Source organism: Seriola dumerili, unplaced genomic scaffold (genome assembly GCF_002260705.1).
Source record: "Seriola dumerili isolate Sdu_G_001 unplaced genomic scaffold, Sdu_1.0 BDQW01000199.1, whole genome shotgun sequence".
In the NCBI taxonomy this organism is placed as follows: domain Eukaryota; kingdom Metazoa; phylum Chordata; class Actinopteri; order Carangiformes; family Carangidae; genus Seriola; species Seriola dumerili.
In genome coordinates this window covers 1,057,411-1,063,305 of record NW_019174454.1, presented here as the reverse complement: position 1 = coordinate 1,063,305, position 5,895 = coordinate 1,057,411, and positions in this window count along the sequence as shown.

Genomic DNA, 5,895 nt, shown 5'->3' with positions numbered 1-5,895 from the left:
TTTTAAGCGGTGGATTGTGCATGTTTGTACATCTGCAGTGTGTTACTCAGAGTAACTCTCACATGCATATGAATGACTGCTCTGTTGACAGGAGGCAGAGGAGACACTCTTTGTCCGTCGCCAGAGGCTCCACTCTGTTGGAGGCTTCTCTCTGCTGCTGCTCCACTGTCTGTCCCATGTCAAAATTAAAGACATGAGCACTGATTCCAGTCCTGCCTTCCAGAGGCTTTTCTTCAAGGTACAGACAAACACTCAAAGGATTTGTTTTGGAAAATATTGAATTTTGATTTCAAATTTAGCTTCAAATAAAGCTGAACTTTAAAATTCCAGGTTTTTTTTATGGGTTTACAATCAGTTGGCTGACTTTTACCAGTTTTACATTAATTCAAATGCTGCTGTTTTGCTTAATTTTATATTACAGGTACTGCAGGCATGCCTGGGGGAGCTGTTTCAAGCCAGACTGGGTATGCCCACCTCTGGACAGGAAGCCAATTTGTTTTCAGGAGACTTACATGGGATTCTGTCAGACTCTCGTGCTGCCTCCTTGCTTTACAGGCTTCACAAACCAAGCAGAGGATTGCTGTCTGAAGATGTAAGAACAGAATATTTCCATTGACTAGGATCATTTGCTATAGCATGGCTTATTCTTCTTTATTTTATCTATCTGTCAGTATTGTGCAAAAGTTGCAGCAGGACATTTATGAGTGAGAGTAACCAGAGCTACCTTGTTTCTTGTGTCTGTTTTTGATTATGGGAGCAGGAAGTTGAAGAACTCCAGATGAAGCACAAAGAAAAGTCTCTGTTTTCCAATCTTGAGTCGCTTTTGAGGGACAAAAGCTCTACAGAGAAAGGCGGAGACCAGATTGGATAAACAAATGTACAGACTGCCCTCTTTGACAAAATCCTGAGTTTTTCGTAATAATCTAGCAGTTCAAGGGAGTCATGCAAATGAAAGAATGGCAATGAAAGTATGTTTGCATTATGTTGCATCCCAACTTTTTTGTTTCTTAAGATCTTGTAATCACTGATCACAAAAAACAAATCATGTTAAAGAGTTTTATTTTTATTTTTTATTTTTCAAAACAATTATTCAACTGAAAAAACTGACTTTATACAAATCATACGTGTTGCTGTGTTGCTTTTAAGACCACAAGAATTTTAATGGCAATCCTGGGGTCATTTTTGTGGGTAGCTACACAGACCAACATATGTGTACAATCTGTGTGTGCATGTGGACAGATTTAGACATCTGTTTCTTTTTATGCATGAAGGAGGGGCGGTCCAAAGTAACAGCAGCTTTGCAGAGATTCCAACACTTCTCATGGCAAAAACTGGCGCTTAGTCACTTCATCTGAGTGGCTTTGAGAGCGATGAAAATGATGATCAAAATTATTCCACAGACAAGCCCGATGACATTTAGGATCTTGGCTGTCCTTGAAGCATCCTTAGCTATTGCTGATTCTCCAATAGCATTAGCATTTTGTGCCTTTAAAAAGCAATCAAAATCAAAATTAGTTTTCAAATTCACATTCACTCTTAAAATGTTCTTAGAAATAAAAATGTTTTGTGTCATTTTTATTTGAGTTTAAAGCAGCAAAAGAAGATTATAAAAAGTTTGATATTGAGGAAAAGCTACTTACCTTGCAGGAGCAGACAATAGCAGCAATTCCAAGAGGCAGACAACAGCATAAAGTGTTGAAGATGGACCATCCAAGATAGGACGGAGCGACAGAACGGTTTTGGCCTCCTTCCATGGTGGGTCTTTTTCTCACTTTAAGTGAAAGGGAGTTATGCTTTGTTGGGTAATGTCTGGATCCAATGGCTGGTGAGGGTTGTCGTCTATACTTTTATCCTTTGTGGGTGTGGTTTGAGTTGGGGTTGTATAAGTCCAACATCTACTCCCCTCCAAAAGTATTGGAATAGTGAGGCCAATTCCTTTATTTTTGCTGTAGACTGAAAACATTTGGGTTTGACACCAAAAGATGAATATGAGACAAGAGATCAACATTTCAGCTTTTATTTCCAGGTATTTACATCTGGATTTGATACACAACTTTGAAGATAGCACCTTTATTTTGGAGACACCCATTTTTCATGTGAGCAAAAGTATTGGAACATGTGACTGACAGGTGTGTATTGTTGCCCAGGTGTGTCCTATTACAATGATTATTCAAACAATAAATAGGACTGAATGTTTTTGCTCAGTTTCAGATTTTATAGTTTTTTTATATATAGCATTTATAGTTAGAAGTGTAACTAACATGAAAACCAGAGAACTGTCTATGGGTGGAAAAAAAGCAATTGTGAAGCTGAGAGAAGATGGAAAATCAATTAGAGCCATTGCACAAACATTGGCCATAGCCAGTACAACCATTTTGAATGTCCTGAAGAAGAAAGAAACCACTGGTGTACTAAGTAACAGACATTGAATGGGTAGACCGAGGAAAACAGCAGCAGTTGACGACAGAAACATTGTGAGAGCTGTAAAGAAAGACCCTAAAACAACTGTTAATGACATCAGCAACAACCTCCAGAGGGCAGAAGTGAAGGTATCAGAATCTACTGTTTGCAGAAGACTTCATGAACAAAAGAACAGAGGCTAGACCAGAAAATGCAAACCACTCATTAGCAAGAAGAATAAGAAGGCCAGGCTGGAATTTGCCAAAAAAAAAAGTAAAGAGACGAGCCTCAAAAATTCTGGTACAAAGTTTTATGGACTGATGAGGCAAATATGAACCTTTACCAAAGTGATGGAAAGGCTAACGTTTGGAGAAAGAAAGGATCCAAACATACAAGCTCATCTGTGAAACACAATGGAGGTAATGTCATGGCTTGGGCTTGCATGGCTCCTTCTGGGACGGGCTCATTAAGCTTCAGTGATGATTTAACACATGATAGCAGCAGCAAAATGAACTCAGAAGTCTACAGAAACATTTTCTCTGCCAATTTAAAGAAAGATGCAACCAAACTGACAGGGAGATCATTCATCATGCAGCAAGATAATGACCCAAAACACACTGCAAAAACAACAAAGGAGTTCATCAGGGGCAAGAGGTGGAAGGTTTTAGACTGGCCAAGTCAATCTCCAGACTTAAACCCTATAGAGCATTTTACCTGCTAAAGAAGAGACTGAAGGGAGTAACCCCCTGAAATAAACAACTGAAAGAGGCTGCAGTGAAAGCCTGGAAAAGCATCACAAAAGAAGAATGCAAAAGTTTGGTGATGTCAATGGGTCACAGGTTTGATGCAGTTATTGCAAGCAAAGGATTTGCAAATAAATATTAAGTCTTATACACTTTAATCTATTTTAAGTCTATCTGTTCCAATACTTTTGCTCACCTAAAAATTTGGTGTTCCGTTACAAATAATGCTATCTTCTAAGTTGTGTATCAGATCCAGATGTAAATACCTGGAAATAAAAGCTGAAATGTTGATCTCTTGTCTCATATTCGTCATTCGATCATTTTGATACATACGGCTTTAAACATTATGTAACCTGATCAGGTCTTGGCTAAAACTCAAGTTAAATTAAAAACAAACCCGACAACGCCACCCTGGGAATTACACCCAGGGAATACACAGTATTATTGAATACTACTTTGACTACACAGGTAAGTTTCACAAAGATTTAACAGACGTGGTTTCGAGGTAAAAAAGAGTTTTCTTTTGCATTTAATCTCTTTCAGTGATGCAACACTTAATACAATACAGTAACAATAAAAATAATATCAAACTGAAGATTGGTCAGTATCTAGGCTTCAGTGATCTTAGAATAATTAAAAACTAAACTAGGAAGAGATCTATAAGAAAATCAATAGGGAGGTGGAGAGTTGGACTAAAACAGAAACATACAAAAAGGTGTCACACTTCTAGGTTGGCGTTAAAATAGAACACAACAAACAAAATCACCGTAAAATATAAAAGAGCACACAAGAAACAAATAAATAAAGTCACAAGGCCACCTTTTAAATTTTAGCGCTAAACCACCTCTGTATGAATCAAATGATTTTAAAACGATCACGTTATATAAAATAAGTCTCACCACTACACCAAAATGTAAGACAAATTACGGAGATACTAAAAACATAAATACACTAAAATCACTGAAGAAGACCTAGTACTTAAAACTCAATAAAAGAAATTAACAATTCAAGTGAGTTTCAAAAGGTTACAAAGCAGCAGTGGCAATCACAGCTGCAGAGACCGAACACAGGTTAATCAGGTTAATCTTGTCTTCTGTACATTTACTGAAACTTACAATTGATTAATACAATTACCTTGGCTGTATAATACCCAATCAATGCTTATGATGTAGCGGCCATGGGGGAACACGGACAGCATTTGTTGGTTCCACAAAGTGTATTGGCACCAAACAGGGAACAGCAGCAAGAGGATCTGAATGGCTAGTGTGCTACCACCTGTATTTATGTGCTGCTAATTGGGGAACTTGCTGCAGGTGTGGGACTGGAAGGAACTGGGATGCTGCAGTGGCTACACAGCAACCCCAAGTGGCGGGGCGGACATAACCTACCGGTTGCAAGTAGATACAATTTAGTCAGTTCAATAACATTAATTATGTTTTTTATTGTGTCATGCACATACAAGTGTCAAACCCACATTGATTTATAAGATACGAAAATACTGTTGCTGTACTGAAAACTTCTTAAATGTAAAAAATGACATTTGACTAAAATGTGCACCCCTAAAATCATGACGTCATCTACAAGCTCATCAATTACACAAGACAAAAAGCTCATTTCTGCCCAGGGAGATCTGAAAACCAGCCTGTTTCAGTACCAGAATGTAACACTGTTGTTTTTCATGAGACAATGTGTTTGAATTTTAGTTCGTAGGCTACCAAACATCAGTAGATCATCGTTGTTCCTCACACATAAGCATCGTGAATATTACACCGACTAAAATTAGCTGCACTCCCACTGCCTGAAATGTACTGTATTAGCCTCCACTTATAGCTCCATTCAGGAATAATTATCCTTATTATTATTATACTTATATGATGTGATGTCATAATATTACTGTAGCAGTCCTTTTATGTGTAAATAATAACTTTTGATCTGTGTTAATTCAGTGTCTTGATAAGCCTCAGTGTTTTTGTTATCTGATGACTTTTCTTTTGGCTTTGAATTTAAGATAATTTTTCCCCTATTTAATTTTCTCCAAAGCTAGTAATTACTCCACAGCACAATATCACAATCAGTGCTAATTAAGTTCAGTCTTTTCTCAATTGAGTTTCTCACTGACCACAAAATAAATTCACAAGATTCTCAGCAAAAGTCAAGAATGATTTGATAGATAAGTTATTCTGAAAAATTAATGATTGAGTGCATTACAATAGGCACCTGCTGGAGGACACTACAGCAGCTTTCTTCTGAGGGAGCACAGGTGACCCACCGTGCACCTGCTGTGACTGGTTAATGGTAGTGGAACTTTCATCACAACTTTTATAACTTTTCAGTTGTGGTGCAAGCAAATCATATGTGCAAGGTAATATCTGAACCACAAATAGTGGGCTCCAGCAGTTAAGATCACCCTTTTTAGTCCCACACTGGAGAAATTTTCACACACCACATTTGCAGCAGACTGTTGCTTAAGGAGCTATTCAGTGCTGTCAGAGTGTCCTGAATGTGTTGGGAGATGTTCTCCAGCAGGGATGATAGCTTATCCATCATTCTCCTGTCGCCCACTACCTCCACTGGGTCGTGGGGACATTCCACAACAGAGCTGGCCTTCTTATTCAGTCTGTTCAGTCTTTTCCTTTCAGCAGTGGAGATGCTGCTGCCCAAGCAGACCACAACATAGAAAATGGCTGATGCCACCACAGAGTCATAAAAAGGTCTTCAAGAGGAGACCTGAGTCTCCAGAGCAGATAGGGTC